At 44.0% G+C, this 26,221-nt stretch overlaps 1 long non-coding RNA gene across 1 annotated transcript; it reads left to right on the forward strand.

Moving 5' to 3' along the window:
- Positions 1 to 626: 626 nt before the first annotated feature.
- LOC310686032 lies at positions 627 to 20,224 on the forward strand. Its single transcript, XR_014515661.1, has 3 exons — positions 627 to 753; positions 14,088 to 14,194; positions 20,024 to 20,224. It is a non-coding gene; the product is annotated as an uncharacterized lncRNA (long non-coding RNA).
- The last annotated feature ends 5,997 nt before the right edge of the window (positions 20,225 to 26,221 follow it).

Here is a 26,221-nt window from a genome sequence, read left to right on the forward strand (position 1 = left end):
TATGATTCTAGGTGCACCTTTCCTAGTCTACACATTTTTATTGCAATTTTTATTGGCCTGGTGGGTGCATTTTGGTATGTTGTTTTCAGCAATGTGTGCACTGATGCACGCCCCTTTCATTAATCTTTGCTTGAAGAAGTGCACCACAAAATTCAAAGGAGTGAGAATTTCAAAGGAGATATGTGTTTCCATTCACTTATTTGTTCAGGAAGTGCAAATTTCGCTGGTGCCTCCACATTCTCTCTTCGTTGGATTTCAATAGATGGGTTTCAAACTGGTTATTTTTTTTATTAAAAAACCTTTCAGCAGTTCAGCAACCTAAGGTCTCTTACAATGGACAAAAATCCATTGTTGATAACAGAAGAATGTAAAGTGGGGCATGTTTGTATTAAGACTGTGCAGGGTTGCATTTCATTTAGATGTGACTTCCAGAAGAAAACCTCTGTAACTTTTCACCCTGCTAACTCAGAATTATTTCTATATCAGATGTGTTGCATACATTACAGCATCTTTCTTCCACAGTTTCTGGTAGCTATTTCATTTTTGAGTAACACACTATGCCAAAAAAAACAACAACAAACACCAGTTTGGCAGCTCTCAATGTTTGCTCTAGAGTTAGGCTTGCAAACAGATTAGGGTGAATACACTATGCTTGCTCTTGAATGAAGATATCACTTCTAATTGGAACACGCAGAATATTCATATCTAGAGATCTACAAGCAGATAACCACCCACGCTACCTTCAGAATTCTGGTATGTACTAACCAATATGAGATAATATTTTTTGATTTACTGTTTCATTTAATTTAAAAAACACTCTAACTGGAGTACAGATGAAATGGATTGCACAGTTCACATCTACGTAGGATATTGATGTGCAGTCTAAGCGACAGAACATCTGCCTTGCATGTGGAAGGTTCTAGGTCTGATTCCTGGTGTCTCTAGGTACATCTGGGGAAAGCTGGTTCCTGAAACACCAGAGAGCCACTACGACATAGAATCATAGAATTGTAGAGTTGGAAGGGACCCCGAGGGTCATCTAGTCCAACCTCCTGTAATGCAGGGATATCAACTAAGGCAACCAGGGCAGATGGCCATCCAAACTCTGCTTCAAAACCTCCAATGAAGGAGATTCCACAACCTCCCAAGGGAGTCTGTTCCACTGTTGAACAGCTCTTACTGTCTGAAGAAGTGTGCATGCACATGAAAGCTTATACCCAGAACAAGCTTAGTTGGTCTCTACGGTGCTACTGGACAATTTTTAAATTTTTAATTTATGATGTCAGAAAGTTGACACTATAACCACTATACCATATTGACTTTCTGGTCCACTCAAAGCTCAGTTTAGGAAGACGATTTGGCAAAGACACATTGGGGTTACTGATAAACTCTCACTGTTGCCACCACTCTTATAATGCTTCCTTTATCAATGGAGCTCAGGTCATCATGTAATATCTGTTGTTGTTGTCGAAATTACAAAAGGAGCCATTGGGAAGGGAAATTTGCTTTTCTCTTATGCTTTCACCCAGTTGAAACAATAGCTGGTCTGTGGGGTCTGTGTGTAGGATCCAGTTGGTAATTAAGGAAAATCACGAGGGAGGACGGGTGGGTGTTAAGAAGTACATACAACACAGTGTTGGAACCCTCATTCAGATTGGACCCTCAAACAACTCTATTTGCAATTTTTGTAAATAAAAAAAATGGTATGTGTGATTAAATCACAGGTCTCCTGCTTTCTTGTCTAGTGGAGCCCTGGATCCGCATCACACACTAGTTTATTTTTGAGGCTATATTAATTCTAGCATGCAATTCTAACATAGGGTTACCATATTTCAAGAAGTGAAAATCTGGACACAAAAGCTTTTCAGGTTTTTTTTTGAAAATTCAGCAAAAATTCAACACTTCCTATATAGGCTGTCATATGCCCGGGTTTTCCTGGACATTTGAACTGATTTTTTTTAAAAAATAAATAAATCCAACCAGATGCCATTTTCAAAGGACAAATCCCGGCTATGTCCAGGAAATTCCAGACATATGGAAGCCCTATTCTAACATGAACTGGAAAAGGAATATATTCAAGATTCCCTTCCTTTGATTGCTGTTTATCTCACATATCCCTCTGCAACCACAGGAGTCTATATTGAGGTTTGGATCATTATGCAAATACATTTAAATTTAATTAATTAACTGGCTAAAAAGACTGGCACATGATCAGCTAGAAGCTCATGAGTCAAATGGCAGACCAAAATCACATTTTGGGCTGGCTTTCCTCTTCCTTCTCATTCATTTTGGCAGGGCTCATTCTGATTATTAGCAGAACAACTGGTTCATTGCCCATAATTTGCTCTTTTCCATCTTGTGCACATTCCATCATCAGAGATGATCTCACTAATGCATCATTATTGTTCTCAGTGTTGCATCATTTGGTGCCTGTTCTTTAGTGAGGGGTGCATTACTCAGAAGGTCACCAGACGGATGTGATTCAACATTCATGATTTATATAGCCTGATGAAATTCACCTCCTGTCAGCACAACACCAAGCAAACAATGGTTGTGTGTTATGATGGTGTCTGGATGTGTTTGGTTACAGATTCAGGTAGAAAATACAGGGCTCTCCACATGCTAATGGACACCAACTCCCATCAGCCCCAACCAGCATGGCCAATGGTCAGGGATGATGAGAGTTACAGTCCAAAAACTTCTGCAGGGCCACCCATAGATCACCTGTAGATGTGACATACTGTATGTGATTTTTATTATTAAATTTGTATACTGCCCTCTGAAGATCATGGGCAGTTCACAACATAAAAATATAAAAAGAGTACACAAAGTACATAGCAACAGCAGCAGCAGCAACAACAACAACCAGGGCCATCTTTACCTGGGGGTGCAAGGGGTGCGGGGCACCCGGGCGCTGAATTTTGGGGGCGCCCGGCACCCGCCGCTGAAGTTGCCTAAGCTCTTAAGTATCTACCTGTTATGAAATAATAAATAATTTTATCAAGCTAGAAAAACAAAATACATATATGCCTAGGTATTACCGAAATGTATACCTACTTGTAATGGGAATTGGGGTTGCTTGTGCGTAAACTGCAAACTGCTCCAAGCTAGTCGTATAGCTAAACCTTTCCCTGGTTAGACAGCCCTTACAACGCGACTGTCTTAGTCACTGGCAGAATACGTGAGTGGGCGTCTCCTAAACTTCCTCCAACATAGAAATTCTTTGACGCCCAGTCTCCTCCTAGATTCTCTGCGTGGAAGCCTTCTGCGCAGCGTGGGCGTGCCAAGCGGAGGTCCTGTGCTCTCTCCACTGATTTCACTGGAAGAGTCTCGGAGCCTCCCCTCCGCAGTACTCTCAGCCTCCCCTTTCTCCCTGGTGTCCCCTGGATTTCCTTCCCCAGCGGAAGCTCTCTCTCTCTCCTTGCTAGTTCCCTCCCCTGCATCATTGGAGTGTCTTACCTCTCCTCTTGCCTCTGATGGCAGTTCCCTGACACTACTGTTTCACTAAAGGACTTTCAACTTTGTGTGCTCATTTACCAAAGAGGCGATGTGCCAGCGGCAGCCCTTGTAACGTCATTCACAATGGTGGCGCTTGCCAGGCTCAGTGACGGCTTTTCATTCTCAATGGTGCTGTGCACATGAAATTAACTCTTACATCAAAATATTATGTTACGTATTGTATTGAGCTGCGCTGCTAGCGGCACCTTTGACATGACTGATGTTTCTCCTAAGTAGGTGCCTAAACAATATAAGTTTAAGTGTGGTGGTGTTGTATACTTAAGTATAAGTGGGTTGTAAATAAATGAGCAAATGAAAAAAGTTTGTTTCTTTTTCCTCCCTTCTTTCGTAAACAAGAGATAAGGCGTAAGCGTGGTGTCTGACATAAGCATAATAAAAGTTAATTTGGGGGCTAAACTAAATTTTGGGGTGCTGGGCAGATCTTTGCACCCCAGCAGCGCATATGCTAAAGACGGCCCTAACAACAACAACAACAACAACAACAACAACAACAACAACAACAAACCAATGATTCTCCCTCCCACCAACACATACAATGCTCATCAGCCAATGCCAAAAGTCTGGGAGAAGAGGAATGCTTTTGCCCGGCCCCTAAAAATATGTAGCAAAGATGCCAGGCGAGTCTCCCTGGGGAGGGCATTCCACAAACGGGGAGCCAGCGCAGAAAAGGCTTGTTCTCTGGACCTCTTCTGGAAAAGGCACATGAAGACAGGCCTCCGATGATGATTGCAGGGTCCGGAGTTAAGAGAAATGGTGTTTATCTTCACAAGAGGTTCATGACATAGATTACGAATCTCCTGTATTTGGGCCATTATGGCTTTTGAAATAATCCTGCCAAAATTACATAGCCATTCTTATTAAAATCAACAACATAACATGTGAAGATCATAGCATTGCCACTGTTAATATTTTTCCTCCACCATCCCCACTCCCGGTGATTGGTATTGTATCCACCCACAAAGTATATTCTCGTAGGAAAACCACTGCAGATACCGTTCTGAAATTTGGCAGGATTCATCCCCTCAGACAGGGCAACAGGAAACTAGTCCAGTATCCTTCTCCCACAGTGACCAATCAGATGCCTGTGAGAAGCCAGGAAGTTGAGTGCCTGAAAAATGGCGTCCAGTTCTGGCAGAAAATAAGAGAGCTGTTTTTTAAATGATATAAAACAGAACTTTAAAGGTGCCATGCATGAAAAGCCCTGGGTGAACTATCTGTCTATGATTTGGCAGGCTTCATCCACTCTGAATGGGCTCCTCTGTTTACAAATTTCGTTCACTTCTGTGAAAAGGGGGAAAGGGGTTATAACCATTTTTAGATTCCCTTCGCTATTGTGAATGGGGGGAAAGACACGCTAAATTTGGTCCTGAATAACGAGTCGAATGAGAAAGGCACAGAGTGTCCCAAAAGAGATTGGTCTGATTCCCACAGCTACAGCTACAGATATAATGTCCAATCTGTATTGAGCCAAACACTCCCCAATATTTATGATAGTTCAGTTCATGTCAAATGCATGCCTGATTTTGTTTGTGGGAAGAAAAAAGAGCATGTGATGTGAGCTGGGACTAATACAGTTTAGGGATGGCGAAGAATTAATTTGATCTGCATTTTGCAGTGGACCAACCCAGTGCTCATGAGCTGGTTTGGACCAGTTTCCAGCCTTCTCCTGATTTCTTTTTAAAAGAACGCAAAAGTGCTGTTTTGTGTAAAAGATCTGTACAAAATGACTATGTTCCTGGTGAATGCATTGAAAAGCATCAAGTACGTTTCACACGGAATGCATACAAGTTGTAGTTAGTGAGGTGGAAGAGATGAGACCAGATTCAATAGGATGCCAGCAGGAAGAACAAGATAGAGCAGACCTATGGATTAAGCGTCAGACTGAAATGGGGCAGAATTACCTGCTCTGCCCATGCTTAATACAGCAGTGCATCCTAGTTTCATTGTGGGCAAAGTAAGTTCAGCCTTTTAATGCTTACAAGCACACAGACTTGAGTGATGAATCAGGTTATGGGTGCACATTTGCCCAAATGGGATAGGTAAGATGAAGCTTGCTTTCAAATGCTTATGCCCTGCAGAAGTGGTTTGCCAGATGCAGGAGAGATGCTGTACAAGCTTCCTGGCAGGTGGATCATTGTTACTACCTGGATTGGAGAGTGAGACTGTCTGGAGGTTGGCAGAGTGCTAACACACCAGTGGAACCTATTTGTTGCTCTTTTCAATGGACAAAGGTCCATATAGTAAAAGCTATGGTTTTCCCAGTAGTGATGCATGGAAGTGAGAGCTGGACCATAAAGAAGGCTGATCGCCGAAGAATGGATGCTTTTGAATTATGGTGCTGGAGGAGACTCTTGAGAGTCCCATGGACTGCAAGAAGATCAAACCTATCCATTCTGAAGGAAATCAGCCCTGAGTGCTCACTGGAAGGACAGATCGTGAAGCCGAGGCTCTAAGACTTTGGCCACCTCATGAGAAGAGAAGACTCCCTGGAAAAGACCCTGATGTTGGGAAAGATTGAGGGCACAAGGAGAAGGGGACAACAGAGGACAAGATGGTTGGATGGTGTTCTCGAAGCTACCAACATTAGCTTGACCAAACTGCGGGAGGCAATGGAAGACAGGAGTGCCTGGCGTGCTCTGGTCCATGGGGTCACGAAGAGTCGGACAAGACTAAACAACAACAACAACCTCCCTGCTGCCTCGATCCTCCTGCATCCTTTTTTGCGTTCAGCAGATTGGTATGGAGACTGATCTGGAACTGATAACAACATAGAGCCCTGTGGCAGATTAGCCATTGCATTGGGATCAGGATATTTTACAAACCACCTCTTTCCATATTTACCTAGCCTCATACTTAGCTGATCATCCTGCTTCATGTTCCCCTTGTCTTTTAAAGAGAGGATACTGTATATGCAACAGGGCCTTTTTGGTTGAGGCCCTGCTTAGCTTAGCCTACCTAGCTACTTCTTTCACCTGCTTTCACCAGTTGGTGAAAATCTGACATGTTATGAAAGCATTTGGAGGACTGATCTGTCATTGTTTTTCCTAGTACGTTGTTTTGATATTTGATTTTGGAAGGGAGGAAATAAGTAATGTTGTTGTTGTTTTAAACTCTGCTCTTAATTTTTAATTTCTTGTAATGAAATAAGCATGCCACCTATGCCTGGGAATTTTTTCTTTAAATGCACAAATGTCTGGAAAATACCCGCCTTCTGAGGGCTTTAGATTCTCTGTTAGGCTTCTTTTAATCCATTCCTTGCTGTTTCCCCTCTCTAACAAGATCCGGTGTGAGTAATGGGGAACTCGCAGAGCAGTCACGCTGGGTACCAAATGCAAATTATAATGTCATGCTCTGAAATCCTGGGAAACACTTCACCTGAAGTTATAGCCTCTGCTGATAAAAACAAAAAAACCCAATCACTATCAAAGAATGAGTTCCAAATAACAACAGGAGCCCTTGCAAATTCATCTATCCCCTCCCCTCCCTGCGCTTTGCCAGGGTAAGTATTACAGGCCATCAAAGCATTAATTTGGGGAGCTATTCAGCATAGAGCAGAGACCTGAATTAGCTGAAATGTGAATATAAGATCAGCTTGCCCATCTCATGCCAGAGGGGGGATTAGCCTAAGTGTGATCCAGGCTTTGGGAGGCTGGCATGTCCATCGGATTAAGCAGAGTCCCGCTATAAATGTGACAGGCACCAATCAGGAGGCTGACAAATGGGGAAGGAGGGAGGAGACCCTCACATCAATGTAAAGTTATGCCCTAATCTCTCTGTGAGGCCGCTCAGAGCTATCAGGTCTTTTTATTCCTCAGGAGAGAAGATTAGGGTTCCATCCAGTGACTCAGTCTGATGCGATCTGTGGCTTCTGATATTGTAAACAGGATTTCTCGAGAAAGAAAGCCCTGGATGGCTATCTGCCATGTCACATGCCAACGAGTCTGATGAATATGAATGCATCAGGACTTATGGAGAGGCATAGGGAAAACAGAGAGCATGAGTTCATAGCCACGATAATGCACATATTCCTGGATTTGATTGCCTGCAGGTGAATGGAGCTCTCTCTCTCTCTCTCTCTCTCTCTCTCTCTCTCTCTCTCTCCAAAACATAAAGGTTTACTAGCTTATAATGGAATGGAAGGATTAATTCTGCATAGGTCTGTAGAGGCTTACATGGAAAAGATAATTTTATTTTAATAATCCATACTAATGGAATATGCTGTGTAATCTATCCAGTAAGAACCAGTGCAGGAACTGGGATCATTTTCTACTCTTCCTTCTCATTATGATCTTTCTGTGGCATAAATGGACAGACAGGAAACTTTAGATTTTTCTGAAAAGGGGCAGGTTGGGATGTCTTTTCGTTTTCTCACAGCTCATGCCAAAGACGGGAGAGATGGGGGAGAGAGTTGTGTCCATTTTGACATGAATCTAACTAGTCTGTACCTCCAGAAACCATTGCAAAACTGAAAGACAGCAGCCTTTGGGAATTCTCACCACTCTAAATGTTGCAATGCCATCTTCCAACTGACCCTGCCCAGAAAAAAACACACAAAGTGTTCAGAAATTCATCGTTTTAAGGGAAATTGCTTGCAACATGTGAATAGTGGGCAAAACAACCTATTAAAATAAGATTAAATGTGGCCCAAAATGCACAAGCATTTTCAAGAAGGTTTTTTTAAAAAATAAAAAATGCAAACTGATGCAAGAATGGAGGCAAGAATGGAGGCAAGCTGAGAAAAATGAGAAACTTAAGAAAAACTGAAAATGACCGATTCACCTATTACAAAGAGCTATGGGTGGAGCTAAAAGAGTATTAAATGTATTAAAAAATAACATTGGTTGTATTACGGAACTAATATTATGCATAGAGTCCATGTGGGGCTACAGTATCCACTCAGTGCTATGGCTAAAAATGAACATGAGATGGGGACAAAGAGAGTGTGTTTATTCATTCAAACTCTACAGTGGACCCCCTGGATACGAACTTAATTTGTTCTGGGGGTCGGTACGCACCCCGAAAAATCTGTAACATGAGGCGACACTTCTGCACACACAGACAGCACGATAGAGTTCTTTTGTACATGCGCGAAGCATGCAGAGCGCTTTTGCGCATGGCGCACAGTGAAACCTGGAAGTATACACTTCCTGGTTTGCTGCATTTGCAACCCGAAACCTATGTTACCCGAAGGTAACGTAACCCGAGGGTCCACTGTACTACACTACCCACCATCCTACTGAAAGCCACAGGATGGGGGAGTGCTCTTGTGTTCAGATCCTGCTTGCTCAATTCTGTGTTCAGGGCCACTATCTACCAGCTCCATCTGGAATGCAGGCTGGGACCCTGCCTGCCCTCAGATTGTCTTGCCAGAGTAGTGGTAGTGGCACCTGCCCTGTGGAACGCCCTCCTACCAGATGTCAAAGAGAAAAACAACTACCAGACTTTTAGAAGGCATCTGAAGGCAGCCCTATTTAGTGAAGCTTTTAATGTTTAACAGACTATTGTATTTTAATATTTTGTTGGAAGCCACCCAGAGTGGCTGGGAAAACTCAGGCAGATGGGCAGGGTATAAATAAATTATTATTATTATTATTATTATTATTATTATTATTATTATTATTATCATCATTATCATCATCATCATCATCTCCCACTTGGACTACTGCAATGTGCTCTTTGTGGGGCTACTTTTGAAGGTGACCCAGAAACTACAACTAATCCAGAATGCAGCAGCTAGACTGGTGGCTAGGGGCAGCTGCCGAGACCACATAACACTGGTCTTGAAAGACCTACAGTGGCTCCCAGTACATTTCTGAGCACAATTCAAAGTGTTAGTGCTGACCTTTAAAGCCCTAAATGGCCCTGGTCTAGTATACCTGAAGGAGCGTCTCCACCCCCATCGTTCAGCCCGGACACTGAGGTCCAGCTCTGAGGGTCTTCTGGCAGTTCCCTCACTGCGAGAAGCCAAGTTACAGGGAACCAGGCAGAGGGCCTTCTCAGTAGTGGGGCCCTCCCTTCAGATGTCAAGGAAATAAACAACTATCTGACTTTTAGAAGACATGTGAAAGCAGCCCTGTTAATGTTTGATGTTTTATTGTGTTTTTAATATTCTGTTGGGAGCCACCCAGAATGGCTGAGGAAACCCAGTCAGGCGGGCGGGGTATAAATAATAGGTTGTTGTTGTTGTTGTTGTTGTTGTTACAGTGGAGCCTCTGTGTTATGTACTGAAGTTCTCACCCTGGGCCAGCAGGGGAATACTGTAGTTATGCAAATAAGGGATCGAAAGTGATGTTCAGTGATTGGATAGTTTTAGAAAATTGTTACAGTTACGTTGTACTGGAGCTCTATATAAGCAGGCTGACTGAGCCCTTCAGTTCAGTTCTGTTCTGGCCTGTGAATAAACAAGAGCTATTTGAAGAACCGCTGTGTCGTCTGATATGTTCACCCACAACTTAACACTCTGGATACGGATGTAATTCATTCCGGGGGGTCTGTGCGCACCCTGAAAAATCTGTAACCAGAGGTGCCACTTTTGAATTTTAACAGGGAGATGAATTTTAACAGGGAGAAATGTAAAGCATTGCACTTGGGCAAAAAAAATGAGAGGCACAAATATAAGATGGGTGACACCTGGCTTGAGAGCAGTACATGTGAAAAGGATCTAGGAGTCTTGGTTGACCACAAACTTGACATGAGCCAACAGTGTGACGCGGCAGCTAAAAAAGCCAATGCAATTCTGGGCTGCATCAATAGTATAGCATCTAGATCAAGGGAAGTAATAGTGCCACTGTATTCTGCTCTGGTCAGACCTCACCTGGAGTACTGTGTCCAGTTCTGGGCACCACAGTTCAAGAAGGACACTGACAAACTGGAACGTGTCCAGAGGAGGGCAACCAAAATGGTCAAAGGCCTGGAAACGATGCCTTATGAGGAACGGCTAAGGGAGCTGGGCATGTTTAGCCTGGAGAAGAGGAGGTTAAGGGGTGATATGATAGCCATGTTCAAATATATAAAAGGATGTCACATAGAGGAGGGAGAAAGGTTGTTTTCTGCTGCTCCAGAGAAGCGGACACGGAGCAATGGATCCAAACTACAAGAAAGAAGATTCCACCTAAACATTAGGAAGAAATTCCTGACAGTAAGAGCTGTTCGACAGTGGAATTTGCTGCCAAGGAGTGTGGTGGAGTCTCCTACTTTGGAGGTCTTTAAGCAGAGGCTTGACAACCATATGTCAGGAGTGCTCTGAGGGTGTTTCCTGCTTGGCAGGGGGTTGGACTCGAAGGCCCTTGTGGTCTCTTCCAACTCTATGATTCTATGATTTTGGACACGCACGCGGTGTGATAGAACGCTTCTGTGCATGCGCAAGCAGCAAAATCTGGAAAAATCCTTCCGGGTTTTCTGCTTTTGCAACCCAAAGATTACGTATCCAGAGAAGTACGTAACTCGAGGGTCCACTGTATTATTATTTCGCACAGGCATCTGGTTGGCTGCTGTGAGAACAGGATGCTGGACTAGCTGGGCCATTGGCCCAATCCTACAGGCTCTTCTTATTTTCAGTAAACCATCTTGACCACTCATGATGCTGGGGATGAGCAGTGGCTGGGTCTGAATCCCTTGGGCTGTTTATTTCTCTTTTCCTTCGCCATTAAGATATGACCTCCCTTTTGCTGAGTATTCCAGCCCTATTCACTTCATTACACCATGCACATTTTTCTTTCATAACTATTTACATATGTAATTACTATAGGCACTTCAGGAATTGTTTGCTAACGGCTCTGTGTAAATACTAATTATCAGTAATTAAAAAGAACCAAAAAAAACCCCCACCACCCAGCTATTAGAAAGACACTGATAGGGCTAAAATGCTGCTTAGCAAGCAAGTAATGTTTGTTGAGGCAAAATTAAACATCAAATAACCTCCCCTCCATATAATTACACTGTGTGCATCATTTGCCTGCTGTGGAAATGAAACAGCTAAAGGGAGAGACAGGTAATCTTCTTTTCTTCTTTTTCACGCACATCCCCAATGCCGCACAGTGCTACTATCTCAGAAATAAGTAAACAGCCGAGAATATTTCAAGGCCTAATGCCACACAGGCAGGAAAGTACCAGATGGTCCAAGTGTTTTTCCTCACGACACGTTAAAAATAATGTCCCATGCCATATGATGCTCTGGCAAGTTAACACTGTCAGTTATAGAAGACAATGGGGTTCTGCCTTATTTCCAACAAATGACAATACATTATTGAAAGTTGGTTTATATAGAAGTATTTATATACCGCCGTACCATAAAAAATCAGAGTGGCGTACAGCATTATATACATATAATAGACCATCAAACACATTTTATAAATATAAAAAGTACAAAGCAATAATTTAAGTGATGGACTTGAAATAAATACATAACATTTGTCACCTTTGTTTATTTGCATGCTTCCTTTCCATAGCCAAACCATGCTCAAGGGAGTTTACAGCATCAAGAAGTTTACGGAATTACAAAAATACAACATAATTCAAGTAGTCTTAAACTATGATTACCAGACATTTTTCAATGAATCCGGGGACCCTGTTTTTTGTTTCTGTTTTGTTTTGCTTTTTGAAGCTGAGTAGCAACAGGGAGTCAGAAGTGGGGATGGTGAGGCAAAAGACCCTGGGCCCAAGCACACATGCATATTGTATAAAGGTGCAAAGCCCTTCTTTCGCACCCTGTGAAACATAAATGCGCAGAGTTTTTTTAAAAAAACTGGGCAACGGCTCACTACTCTCCCGTGACTCCTGAGCCTTCCCTGATCCCCTTCCCCCTTTGTTTGTTTGCTGCTCACTGCTGTGGTGCAGGAAAAATGGTGGGCGCTACAGCAGCGAGCAGCTCCTAAAGCCAGCCAGAGCCAACTGCGCTACCAGGCTGGCTCTGGGCTGCTGAGGCTGCTGCTGCCACGTTTCCTGGGGACAGATTTGCAAATCTGGGGACATTCCGGGGACGGAATTTGTCCAGGGACAGATTTGCAAATCCGGGGACTTTCCCCGGGAACCGGGGACATCTGGTAACCCTGTCTTAAACAATACAGTGGTACCTCGGGTTAAGTACTTAATTCGTTCTGGAGGTCTGTTCTTAACCTGAAACTGTTCTTAACCTGAAGCACCACTTTAGCTAATGGGGCCTCCTGCTGCCGCCGCCCCACTGGAGCACAATTTCTGTTCTCATCCTGAAGCAAAGTTCTTAACCTGAAGCACTATTTCTGGGTTAGCGGAGTCTGTAACCTGAAGTATATGTAACTTGAAGCGTATGTAACCTGAGGCACCGCTGTACATGAAAATAAATAAATGTCCAGGGTGACAACTGATGCCTCACCTTACATCTGAGTCTATTGCTCAAAACAGAGGGAAAAACATAGAATCATAGAATCATAGAGTTGGAAGAGACCACAAGGGCCATCGAGTCCAACCCCCTGGCAAGCAGGAAACACCATCAGAGCACTCCTGACATATGGTTGTCAAGCCTCTGCTTAAAGACCTCCAAAGAAGGAGACTCCACCACACTCCTTGGCAGCAAATTCCACTGTCGAACAGCTCTTACTGTCAAGAAGTTCTTCCTAATGTTTAGGTGGAATCTTCTTTCTTGTAGTTTGGATCCATTGCTCCGCGTCCGCTTCTCTGGAGCAGCAGAAAACAACCTTTCTCCCTCCTCTATGTGACATCCTTTTATATATTTGAACATGACTATCATATCACCCCTTAACCTCCTCTTCTCCAGGCTAAACATGTAAGGGGTGTGTGTGGAAATGCCCACTGAAATAATGCACTTTTCAATGCCTCATTTAAAAAACAGGCAGTGAAGATGTAGAGCATTTCATAATCTGGGTGCCATGATGGAAACAGATCTTTCCCTCAGCTCCACAAAGCATAATTCCTTCGGTCAACAAGAAGGCCTCCCAGAAGCCAAGGCAAGTTCTTGAGGAGGCTCAGAGGGAGAAGTTGTATTTCAGACACACAGAGTCGCCTGACCTTCATTCCAACTCGCCCAAGATCTGGTTTGGAAATATCATAAAAATAGAGCCCCTTGGAGACATTTGGCATTTCCAGCTTCAGAATGAGCTGGGAAATACTGTGAGCTCATCCTTTCCTGTGAGATTAATACTTTTGGCCCCCCTGAGCAGGAAAGGCAGGTTTGCAAAGAAGGAATTAAAGGAAGCTAATGATTGAGCTTCCTTTGAAAAAGCAGCGCTGAGACACTGTGGAAGTTCAATTTAAGTTCAAGTTGAGTTCTGAGGTCTTTTTTGGCCTTGAATGTATTTGTGTGTGTGTCTCTCAACCCTCTGTGTCTCCAGCCCCAGCATTTCTGAGATGAAGTGAAGTGGCTGCATTATTTTCACAGGGGAAAGCAAGACAAGGTCTACCTAACATTTCAAAAAGTGGGGGGGGGGGGGAGAGAGAGAGAGAGAGAGAGAGAGAGAGAGAGAGAATAAGAGAGAGAGAAAGAGTTGGTTGAAGATCAGGAAACCATAATTATTGGGGAGAGCACTATAATATTAACCACCAAAATTTCCCTTTTCTCTTTCTGGCATTTTTAGCCTGGCCTGGGATGAAAGAAGCAGCAATGGAGGTCATCATCACCATTGTGCTGGACCCACTGCCTAGACCTCATTCCCTTTAAAGCAGAATGTCTACGCCCTGACAGGTAAAAATTGCACTACCTTGAAGAGCCAGGTGTATGTTGGCGAGAACCTTGGGGAGGTAATTCTATTCATTCATTCCTTTTCCCCTCCTGCCAAATAGCATTCAAGGCAGCTTACAAAATTCAATTAAAACATACCATATTACAAAACAGAACAGCAAGCAAAAGATAATTCTGCATCAAAAGAATGGAGACTGGTAGAAATTAACTATTGGTAGCCTGTATGCGATATAGAGACTAAGCTGAGTGGGCAACTGTTATGGAGCAAACCAAACACTATAATGGATTAGATTGGATTAGATTACTAGTGATGTATGGAAGTGAGAGCTGGACCATAAAGAAGGCTGATCGCCAAAGATTTGATGCTTTTGAATTATGGTGCTGGAGGAGACTCTTGAGAGTCCCATGGACTGCAAGAAGATCCAACCGATCCATTCTGAAGGAAATCAGCCCTGAGTGAGCCCAGATCCTGAAGCTGAGGCTCCAATACTTTGGCCACCTCATGAGAAGAGAAGAGAAGACTCCCTGGAAAAGACCCTGATGTTGGGAAAGATGGAGGGCACAAGGAGAAGGGGACGACAGAGGACGAGATGGCTGGACAGTGTTCTCGAAGCTACCAGCATGAGTTTGACCAAACTGCGGGAGGCAGTGGAAGACAGAAGTACCTGGCGTGCTCTGGTCCATGGGGTCACGAAGAGTCGGACATGACTAAATGACTAAACAACAACATTACATTAAATTATTACATTACATTACATTACATTACATTACACCACCAAAGTTAATTATCAAAAATCCAGTTGAACAGAAGGGGTTTTGCCTGAGAATGTGCCAGATGGATAGCACTGAAGGTGCCAGGCAGATATCCTTTAGGAGAGAGTTTCATGGTCCTTTTTAAAGGAAAGTCCCTCTTTTCAGTAGCCATCTAAACCCACTTAAGGAAGGGCATCTCAAGGGAGATCTCCAGGTTCATACAGGAAAAATATTTGAATAATGCTTTGAGTCCAACAATGACTGCTCTCTCTACAATTAACCCTGTACCATTGGGTCCCTGCTCCATAAAGGTTAGATCAGTCCAGATCACTTATTTTCTTATAAGAAGGAATAAGACACACCTTTGCCCTCCCAGAGGTCCAGCTGTCTTGTGAGAAGCTCAAGACATATTTCTGCCCCCACAAACACATGCTTTAAAATCTGAGAAGAGACATGATTTGTTCTCAATTATAAATGCAAAGGCACTTAACATTTCTCATGACTGGGGAGGATGTCCCTTCTCCAACATCCTTGCTAGTTACAGCAAATTGATTTTTCATGTACTGTGCTGTACAAATGTACTTTTCCTGACGTACTTTGTGCCATAGTGCTGAATGGGAGCCATTGAGATATAGATTCGTTCATTTATGTTCTGGTTCATGGTCACACTATACTGTGACAAATAAAGAAACCAGAAATGGGCTTTAGCGCGCACGCTCTCTCTCTCTCTCTCTCTCTCTCTATATATATATAGTATATTTGTTTAGCATTGGCTCATGTGAAGATTTAGACTTTTCCCAGCTCATGACGATGATGGAGCTGTGTTAACACATGGTTTCAGATTCTTATCTCTAAGAATATAAAGAGGTTGTGTATCTTGTCCTCAGTTATAAATTCAAAATGCATCCTGCTTCCTTTCACAAAGGGAAAATATTTCCACAACTAAAGATGGGGAAGAAATGAGTTTCAGTTTCCATCTAAAAGCAAGTTGCACTCCCCCCCCCAAAAAAAAATGTGAACCAAAACACAGCAATCCTGCAAAATTCACACTGCTCCAAATTTGGAAAGTGTGTAAATGCAGTGTGTACAAGTATGTCTTTATTAGGGTAAAGGGTGCATTAAAAAACACATACAAAAATGACATACAAAATTGCATTATATTCGGGAAAATAGCTTGCAGAAATGTGTGTATTAGACAAATGCATTCAAAAACGTGTATATTTGGGGGAAATGCACTTAAATGCTGAAGTTTTTTCATGAGGATATTAATTATATTTATTTATTTATTTATTTATTTATTTATTTATACCTACCCTGCCCATCTGGCTAGGTTTCCCCAGACACTCTGGGTGGCTTCCAACAGAAGGTTAAAAATACATTAAAACATCAGTCATTAAAAACTTCCCTAAAATATATCTTCTGTTGTGGAGAATTGAGGTTAAGAATGAGAAACCGAAACTGACAGATAGGTTCATCTCTCACCAAGAAATATTTCGCAGAATATAATCAAACCAAGACCTCATTTTCGCCACTGCCTCCTCCTGCTTTTATGGTTTTTCAATTCTCGGCATTATTGATGTTTTAAACTTGGCATTTTGCACAGAATGCAAACAGATGAGGTACCACTAAGTCGTTAACTTAAATGGAATGGGTTTTCTTTTGTAAAATAAATGTTTATGAGCAAAGTATAGAAATATAATCTCCTGCTGGAACGATTTTTTTTTAAAAACTATTTTATATATCTGGCAAGGCACTTGATACATCAATGGCCATGTCAGTTTCCAGTGCCAGCCTTGTTAGAAAAGTTAACAGCTCTAGCTCCATGCTGCTCTATGTATGCTACTAAAAAGTTTCCCAAATAATGATGTAGCAAATGGAAATAGACAGCAGAACGGACAATTAAAAGATGTCAATGGAATTAGTGGCCATGTGATAACTTTCTAGCATACAACATGAGCACAGATGCTGCTTTTTATAGAGGCTTCCCACCCCCACCCCCATTGCATGGGAGGAACATCAAGTGGAACAAATGAGATTTGAGCTTTATTATACTTTTATAGCATTGCATTGCAGATAGGAACTAATTAAAAACAAAATCCTCTCAACACCTTTGGCAACTTTAAAATACTGAGGGAATCTTGTCTTTTTGCTATGGCGATGTTCTTTCTCCGTAGTGATGTGTAGGCAAGGAGCACATCCACCCACTGCAAAATTGGAAGAGACTGCTGTGAATTTAAACCAGGAATTCTAAAGCATCGTCGCTGAAGGTTTAGATGTGGAAACAGAGCTGTTCTGAATTTTCCTGAGGTTTCAATTTAAGTGTTGGAAGTTGGATAAGGAAGTACCTTTCACTGACCTTTCCATGACCTACCTAAAATGTAGGGTCTTCTTCAAAAGTCCTTCTCTGGGTGCCTCTGCTATATGAGATGTGGTGGGAGAGGGCCTGGAGAAGAGGAGGTTAAGGGGTGATATGATAGCCATGTTCAAATATATAAAAGGATGTCACATAGAGGAGGGAGAAAGGTTGTTTGCTGCTGCTCCAGAGAAGTGGACACGGAGCAATGGATCCAAACTACAAGAAAGAAGATTCCACCTAAACATTAGGAAGAACTTCCTGACAGTAAGAGCTGTTTGACAGTGGAATTTGCTGCCAAGGAGTGTGGTGGAGTCTCCTACTTTGGAGGTCTTTAAGCAGAGGCTTGACAACCATATGTCAGGAGTGCTCTGATGGTGTTTCCTGCTTGGCAGGGGGTTGGACTCGATGGCCCTTGTGGTCTCTTCCAACTCTATGATTCTATGATTCTATGATTCTATGATTCTATGATTCTATGATTCTATGATTCTATGATTCTATGATCTTCTTCTTCTTCTTCTTCTTCTTCTTCTTCTTCTTCTTCTTCGGAGAGGGCCTTTTCAGTGGTGGCTCTCCAGTTATGGAAGGTCCCCTTCAGTGATGTTCACAGATAAAGCACAAGCACATGAACAAACAGGGAAACACATGGCACAAACCCACACAGAGATTTAAGGATGTCGTGATTCGCTTGCTTCTTAAATTCAAGCTGACCTCTGCCCTGCATCTAGAAGTTTGAGGCAGGCGTTTGGTTTTAATTTTATTTATTTTATGGACACACACCCCACATTTTAGACAGTTTGCCAGTATCTGTATCGATCCCAATGAAAACCTACAGACAGAAAGTCTGCAATGAAACATGATAGCGTCCTCCCAGCACCTGAAGGTCTGTCCCGCTGAGTGCTGAATTAGATCCTAAGGCAGGAAGGTAGATTTAGGAGAAACTCCTAAACTCTAAGAGTGGTTCAGCAAAGCCACTTCCGCCCTTCAAAGGAGGTGGAGTTGCAGGCTTCACGGCCCCACCACGCACGCAGTGGCTGGAGCCCAGCTCTGCGCTATTGGGGGATTCCCAGCCGCGTCATCCCCTAGCCAGCCAAGCGGCTGGCTCTGGGGGCGTGGCCTGCCCTACTTAAGGCAGGATGCAGCCAGGGATTTCCCTCTTTCACCGCCTGCCGGCTGTTTCTGCTTTTCCCAGCCTCCCGCCCTATAAGGTTTTCATTCCTTGACCTTGCTATGGACCTTGGTTGTTCACCGCTGAGGGGCCTGGTAGGAATTTTTCCACTTGGCAAATTGGCACCAGCCACTTGGTTTTCGCCTACCTCATAGCAAATCATCACAACTTTCTTGGTATTGGCATTTAGGCATTGGTATTGTTCTGTAGTTGGAAGAGGGGAGAAAGCTCCGTCACCTGCCCCGCATATTGAAGGGTAGTCCGATAAAGCCCTATGGAGGTGAGGGCCTAAGGCATGCCCCCGAGCGGTGACCCCGGGGGAGTTCCTAGTTGATGTGCATCAGCAGGACTCCCCCTACTGGTGGTTAACCCTTCCCAGACTTCAAGCGAATGGGCTGAAGTCGGATATAGTCGGTTAGGACCAATGCCTAAGCCAATACCATTCATCACCTGTAACCAATAAAGTTGTGGCCTTATTTAGCCCATTAACCTTAATATTTGTGTCATGTGTCTTTATTTCCACTGGGGGGGGCGGGAACTCTCCACACAATGGAACTAATAGGGTGTGGTGGGCTATGCCTTCCTAGAGTGGCTCAAGCAGATATTAGACTGCCATCTCTTGGAGAGCCAGTATGGTGTAATGGTTAGAGTGTTGGTCTAGAACTTCGGAGACCAGGGTTCAAATCCGCACTCAGCCACAAAGCTCATTGGGTGACCTTGGGCTAGTCGTTGTATCTCAGGCTAGCCACCTCACAAGAGTATTGTGAGGGTGAAATGAGGAGGGGGGGAGAGTTATGTACACCACTTTGAGCTCCTTGGAAGAAAAGTGCAATTCTATGAGTCTATGAGAGGAGAAATAAGAAGGTGAGATGGGAGGGGGTGAGTACAGAGACTAGAGAAAGTGGGTACTTCCCCTTCGCAGGATGGGATGAGATGGGCCTGACTTGATATGGGATTCCGCCCCAAATAGTGCACAGCCCTAGTATTTAGTGCCCCAGGTGTGTGTGGGGGGGTGGAGATTGTTTTTATTTGCATTCCAAGGCCAGCTGAGTTTTTCTTCTGTCTGATGTCTTTGTTGTACAAAGTGACTGGGGCTTTGCACGGAGGGATATGAATGCCTCTGCGCTTCTAAGTGATAATGACCAAACACAAGGATGTCATTTTCAAAAGGTTCCGTATTTGATTATTAACAGGATGTATTTGATTTCTGTTTTCTACATCGCTTGGAGATTCTCTTGCATTGCCTGTGATTGCTGTTTTGCATGCTGCTTTGATATTGTTTTGAATGTAAAGCAATGAAGGCGATAGATAGAGGAAAGAAGGAAGGAAGGAAGGAAGGAAGGAAGGAAGGAAGGAAGGAAGGAAGTGATTTTTAAAGGGTTGTATCCAACACTGTGCAAACGGAATACCCTATCTGACTTAATTGTTTTACAGAGTAGTGCGGTGTGTGCTTTTCAGATGGCAATGGGTATTCCCATATTCTTATTATGTATTTAAGAACTTTTGTGTTTCGTGGCATTTCTGTTGTGTTTTATCATGTTCTTCTTTTTGCTCTTAGCTGCTGTGTGAGCAGTATGTGGTGGAAAGGCAGGACACCAATTTAGAAAACCAACGAAAGATAAATTGCTTTTGCTGACAATGGAGAGCCAATTCTTCTGCATTTGGGGTGGAGGAGAGCAACTGTTCAGAGTGGGGCTCTGGATGCCTGCCCCAAAGTCCTGCCTCGATGGCGCCGCTGAAAGACACACACACACAGAGAGAGAGAGAGAGAGAGAGAGAGAGAGAGAGAGAGAGAGAGAGAGATGAGAAAAGCAAACAGACCAGTCACATTTGTTTCTTCAAAGGCAAGCAGACATCGCCAAGACAATAGCTTTTTGTCATCTGTTTTCCACATTGGTCTTATGATAGCTGGAATTAAATCCTGCACTTGCCATTGATCCAATGTGCCAGGAGTCTTCCCTGGCAATTTGCTGGCTTTCTTGATCTCCATTCTCCGCCTGAACCAATTTCCTGACTCCCGCAGGGTCCCCAGTGCTATCTCAGCCTCCGAGTCTCCCTCAGTCTAATTAAATCTTCTGTTCTCTCTTTCCAAGTCACTTTCTCCCCTGCAAAGCTATCTCTCTCCCCACCTCCCTATTTCCATGCTCTTTGTTTCACTCTCCCAGAGATGGTTCGAGTAGATGATCTGCTCTTCTATCCACCTTGTAAGCCCTGCCCCTGACATCCCCAAGGATGGCAGCCTGGCCTATTCGGTCTAAGACTGTCCCATCTTGAGCTAGGGCAGTTTGCAAGGGATTTATAATTGTGCCCACTTGCACACAAGAGGAATTCTCTACACAGCTGGGGACCCCTATAAGGAAGAGTCCCCGATCACTTGGAGGGTTCCACTCATGTTTTTTATTATTATTATTATTATTATTATTATTATTATTATTATTATTATTATTTATACCCCGCCCATCTGGCTGGGTTTCCCCAGCCACTCTGGGCAGCTTCCAACAGAATATTAAAATACAATAGTCTATTAAACATTAGAAGCTTCCCTAAACAGGGCTGCCTTCAGATGTCTTCTAAAAGTCTGGTAGTTGTTTTTCTCTTTGACATCTGGTGGGAGGGCGTTCCACAGGGCAGGTGCCACTACCGAGAAGGCCCTCAGGCTGGTTCCCTGTAACTTGGATTCTCACAGTGAGGGAACCGCCAGAAGGCCCTTGGCGCTGGACCTCAGTGTCCGGGCAGAATGATGGGAGTGGAGGCGCTCCTTCAGGTATACTGGACTGAGTAGGTAAAAGTCCCCTGCGGACCATTTAGGGCTGAAGTGCATGGGAGAAAATGCGCACAGGTAGAGCCGGCTTTATAATGAGCCTGACTGAGGCAGGCACTTCAGGGGCAGATTTGGGAGGGGAGCAGATCTGAGTCCTAGCTCACCTCTTTCCTCCTGTCCTGACTTTCTCCCTGTTGTAGGAGGCACACGGTGTGACGCAGAGCCCGGAAACAACAGGGACCGAGGGAAGGGGGTAGGGGCAAGAGGAGACAGAGGTGGAAGACAGAGGATGGAAAGGAGCTGTAAAACAGGGCAGAGAGTCACTGGGAAGGATCAGGCTGCAAATCCCTTTGAACTCAATCAGACTTACTTCTGAGTTGCTGTTGAGATGTTTGGGCATGGGAGCCCAATGGCAGATCAGTGTCATGCTGTGGGACAGGAGCTATTGTATGGTATTTTTTTTGTTTTGTATGCCACCTTTATATTTTATGTGAGTGGGTGATATATAAATATCTTCATAACATTTTTTAACAGAAAATGCTATGCATAACAACAACAACAACAACAACAACAACAAACTTTTTCTTGGGAGAAAAGCAATGACAAACCTAGACAGCATCTTAAACAGCAGAGATATAACCTTGCCGACAAAGGTCCGTATAGTAAAAGCTATGGTTTTCCCAGTAGTGATGCATGGAAGTGAGAGCTGGACCATAAAGAAGGCTGATCGCCAAAGATTTGATGCTTTTGAATTATGGTGCTGGAGGAGACTCTTGAGAGTCCCATGGACTGCAAGAAGATCCAACCGATCCATTCTGAAGGAAATCAGCCCTGAGTGCTCACTGGAAGGACAGATCCTGAAGCTGAGGCTCCAATACTTTGGCCACCTCCTGAGAAGAGAAGACTCCCTGGAAAAGACCCTGATGTTGGGAAAGATGGAGGGCACAAGGAGAAGGGGATGACAGAGGACGAGATGGTTGGACAGTGTTCTCAAAGCTACTAACATGAGTCTGACCAAACTGTGGGAGGCAGTGGAAGACAGGAGTGCCTGGCGCGCTCTGGTCCATGGGGTCATGAAGAGTCGGACACGACTAAACGACTAAACAACAACAACATTTGTATCCTGCCCTCCCTGGCCAAAACTCGGGGCAGCTAACATCAAATATATAACATTAGTATAAAATCAAACAATAATTGAATTACCTCCTAAAAACAAGTCAGGATCAAATTGTTTGCATGCATTTGAATATAATCTAGTGTCATTTCCCATAGAGAGGGCTACTTCACTTTGCAGGTTGGGAAATAGCTGGCATCCATCAGTCTCAAGAGACAATGGAGTGTGCCTCTGGGGGTGAAGTCAAACCACTGCATTAGCAGCACCAAAGTGACCTCCCTGGGGTGCAAGCCTGGGCAGTGTGTATGAAGGTCTCGGGCTGCCCAGACAACAAGACCTCCCTCTCGGCCTTCCTGATGTGGTCCAAAGGAAAGCAGAGCAATGCGTTCGGCACCAGCTTCACTGCATGAGTTACCAGACGGAGGCATACAAGGCGCCATCCAACCATCTTAGGGACTTCAGTCTGGATTTGCGTAGGTTTTAGCCTTTTCTTCTCCCAAAGATATCCTGCCAGGCAGCAGAGGTTAGCATCAGAGTTTTTCTTTTCCTACATGGGCTCCCTTCCCAGGCTGATGAGCCCCAAAGAAGCTTCCTGCCTATAGAAAATAAGCTTTCCAGGGAGCAGAGTTTATTTCCACAATGATGAGCAAAGTATTCTGTTTTCAGAGGGCTCTTCCTCTCTCCCTGCCATTGAGAAGCATTTGAACATGGAGACCCTCACTGGTAATCTGATGTGGTATGATCCAAAAGCAGATGCGTCATGTGCTTCTGTCCAGCACACAGATCAGCTCTCAGGCCCAGTATTCATGTCACAGACACAACAATGGGGTCTTTTATGTGGCTTACACTTTCAGGTTCCTCACATGGTAGTTGATGTCACAGTAAAATTAAGGGTTCGTTCTTGTGCATGCAGAAACTGTTCCCTTGGTTAAGGGGATTGAGGAGGTTGGAAATTTTGCCGCCGTTATTACCATTTGGGGTTTGGAGGCTTGCTGTTGAGGATTGCTCGTCTCCTCGCGTCTGGGTACTCTCCGTTGACTCGCCTCCTAGATGGGACGTGAGCTTCAGAGGCTTCCCTTTTCTGATGCTGCCAGATAGTGTCGGTTCTGGGTCACCTCCAGAGCCTTTTGGGGGGTCACGTAGCCTCTGCGTTGCCCCCTAAAATTTCCTCTAACAGCTGCTGAGCGCGGGGAACCTGCGGAGCACACCCTTAACGGAAGGTGGAAAAACCGGAAGTCAATCTCAGATTCAATTAAGGGTTCGTTCTTAGAATCATAGAACCATAGAATCATAGAGTTGGAAGATACCACAAGGGCCATCGAGTCCAACCCCCTGCCAAGCAGGAAACACCATCAGGGCACTCCTGACATATGGTTGTCAAGCCTCTGCTTAAAGACCTCCAAAGTAGGAGACTCCACCACACTCCTTGGCAGCAAATTCCACTGTCAAACAGCTCTTACTGTCAGGAAGTTCTTCCTAATGTTTAGCTGGAATCTTCTTGTGCATGCAGAAACTGTTCCCTGCAAGTGAAATCACAAGATAATGAGAAAATATTTGAAGATGCAATCCTCTGCAATGGGGAAGCAGGCATGGCAATAACACTTCTCCTTTCTCCTCCTGCTCCTCAGAATTCACCTACTGCTTTCGTGCTCAATTTATATTTGCCGGCAGAGTTAGCCTGGGACTGAGCACCCCACCTTGTTTCCATAACTCTAGAACTGGCACAGCTTGGTTTCTGAAAAATCTGATCTACGCATACATTGACTTTTACCCACCCTGTCTCTCTCCACGCACCCCCCCACCCAACCCAGTAACATCAAACTGGATTTTGCTTTGGCAGATAGAATGCTGACTTCGGAATCAGCCGAGGGAACAGACTGCTTTTAAAAGGTTCTGTTGGAGTCAGGCATTTTCCAGGAGCCTCGTTAACAGCTGGCGATGTGGAGGGCCTTGTTTGGTGTCATGGGATGCATTAGCAGCTACAGCAGGGATACTTCAGTTGCAGGATGAGCGACATAGCAGCTTGAGCATTATTCCTCAGCTGCCGTGCCGCTGACCGGCTTTGGCAGAGTGGCAGACTAAACGAGGAGGCTGGGGACCCCAACGAATGCCTGTTTGTCTTGCCTTCAGAATGTGTCTTCCTGGACTTCTGGGCTGTATTGCCAAAGGCCAGATTTGAGTTGAAGGCGAGGCTCCATCCATGGTTCTTGAAGGCAGCCTAATAAACACCAGGTGAATCTGTCATAAGAAGAGTCTGCTAGAACAGGCCAAAAGCCCATCTGAGTCCAGCATGCTGTCCTCACAGTAGTGCATGTGAGGAAACTTTCAAGCAAGATTGTTATTTATCATTTTATTAATTACCTGCCCTTCACCAGGGCTGGTTGCAATATTAAAACACAGCGTTGAATAGTTTAAAACAACTTACAATCAGTGCTCTTTTTCTAGAAGAAGAGGTGCCGGAGCTCACCACGAACTTCTACCTTGTTCTTTTAGCCTGGCAATGGTGTTGGCAAATCAAGTTGATGGTCTATGCCAAAATGGCAAAATTAACTGGGAAGCTTAGGAACCAAGAAGACAAGAAATCCAAAAAAGAATAGGAAGTGTTTATTATGTACATACAAAATCATTGTATGCAGGACAAAACAGGATTCTAAATGCACTTGTAATGTAACAGAAAGTATAGATAATTTGGGAATATGAAAAATTGGAGAAGTATTAATGTGCAGTTGAAAATAGAATTAATAGGACCCATGTCTTGATATGTGGAATTTTTATGACATTTGGATGTAGCTTTATTTTCTCTCTCTTTTGTTCTGAGCCTGGTTTTGGCCAGGGAAGGTGGGGTATAAATTATTATTATTATTATTATTATTATTATTATTATTATTATTATTATTATTTCTTTATTTTTGAAAATCAAATAAAAAACATAAAAAATAGAATGGCAATGGCACCCACCTCAAAGGTGCTGGAGCGGAGATCTGGCTGGAAAAAAGACCTGCTTAAAATCATAAAAAGTAAAGTGAGTCCTAAAATTATGGACCTCAAGTTGTCAGGATAAAGAGGTGCATCTTCAGCATCCTCCTGAAGGTGTATGATTATGGTTCCAGGCACACCTCTCTGGGGAGGGAGTTCCACAGCTTAGGGGCTGCCACAGAGAAGGCCCTCCCTCTTCTGGGCCACCATTCTCCAAGCTGCCTGAGGGCAGAGGAAATATCAAGAGGGCCTCCTCTGCCAATCTTAGCACCCAAGAGGGTCTGAATGGAAGGAGGTCATCTTTCAGATATATGGGGTCTGAGGGTTTGAGCTCCACACTGGGCAAAAGATTCCTGCATTGCAGGGGTTTGGACTAGATGACCCTTGTGTTCCCTTCCAACTCTACAATCCGATGAGTCAATGATTCAAGCACACGAGCATTCTTCCCTCTGGTGGTTTCCAGCAACAGGTATTCAGAAGCATTACTGCCTCTGACCACAGAGGTAAAAAGGTAAAGGGACCCCTGACCATTAGGTCCAGTCGTGACCGACTCTGGGGTTGCGGCGCTCATCTCGCTTTATTGGCCGAGGGAGCCGGCGTTTGTCCGCAGACAGCTTCCAGGTCATGTGGCCAGCATGACTAAGCCGCTTCTGGCAAACCAGAGCAGCACACAGAAACGCCGTTTACCTTCCCGCTGGAGCAGTACCTATTTATCTACTTACAATTTGTGCTTTCGAACTGCTAGGTTGGCAGGAGCTGGGACGGAACAACGGGAGCTCACCCTATTGCGGGGATTCGAACAGCTGACCTTCTGATCAGCAAGTTCTGGGCTCTGTGGTTTAACCCACAGCGCCACCCACGTCCCTGACCACAGAGGTAGAGGATAGTTATTGTAGTTAGTAGCC

This window comes from Podarcis liolepis, assembly GCF_965112155.1.
Source record: "Podarcis liolepis genome assembly, chromosome: 1".
In the NCBI taxonomy this organism is placed as follows: domain Eukaryota; kingdom Metazoa; phylum Chordata; class Lepidosauria; order Squamata; family Lacertidae; genus Podarcis; species Podarcis liolepis.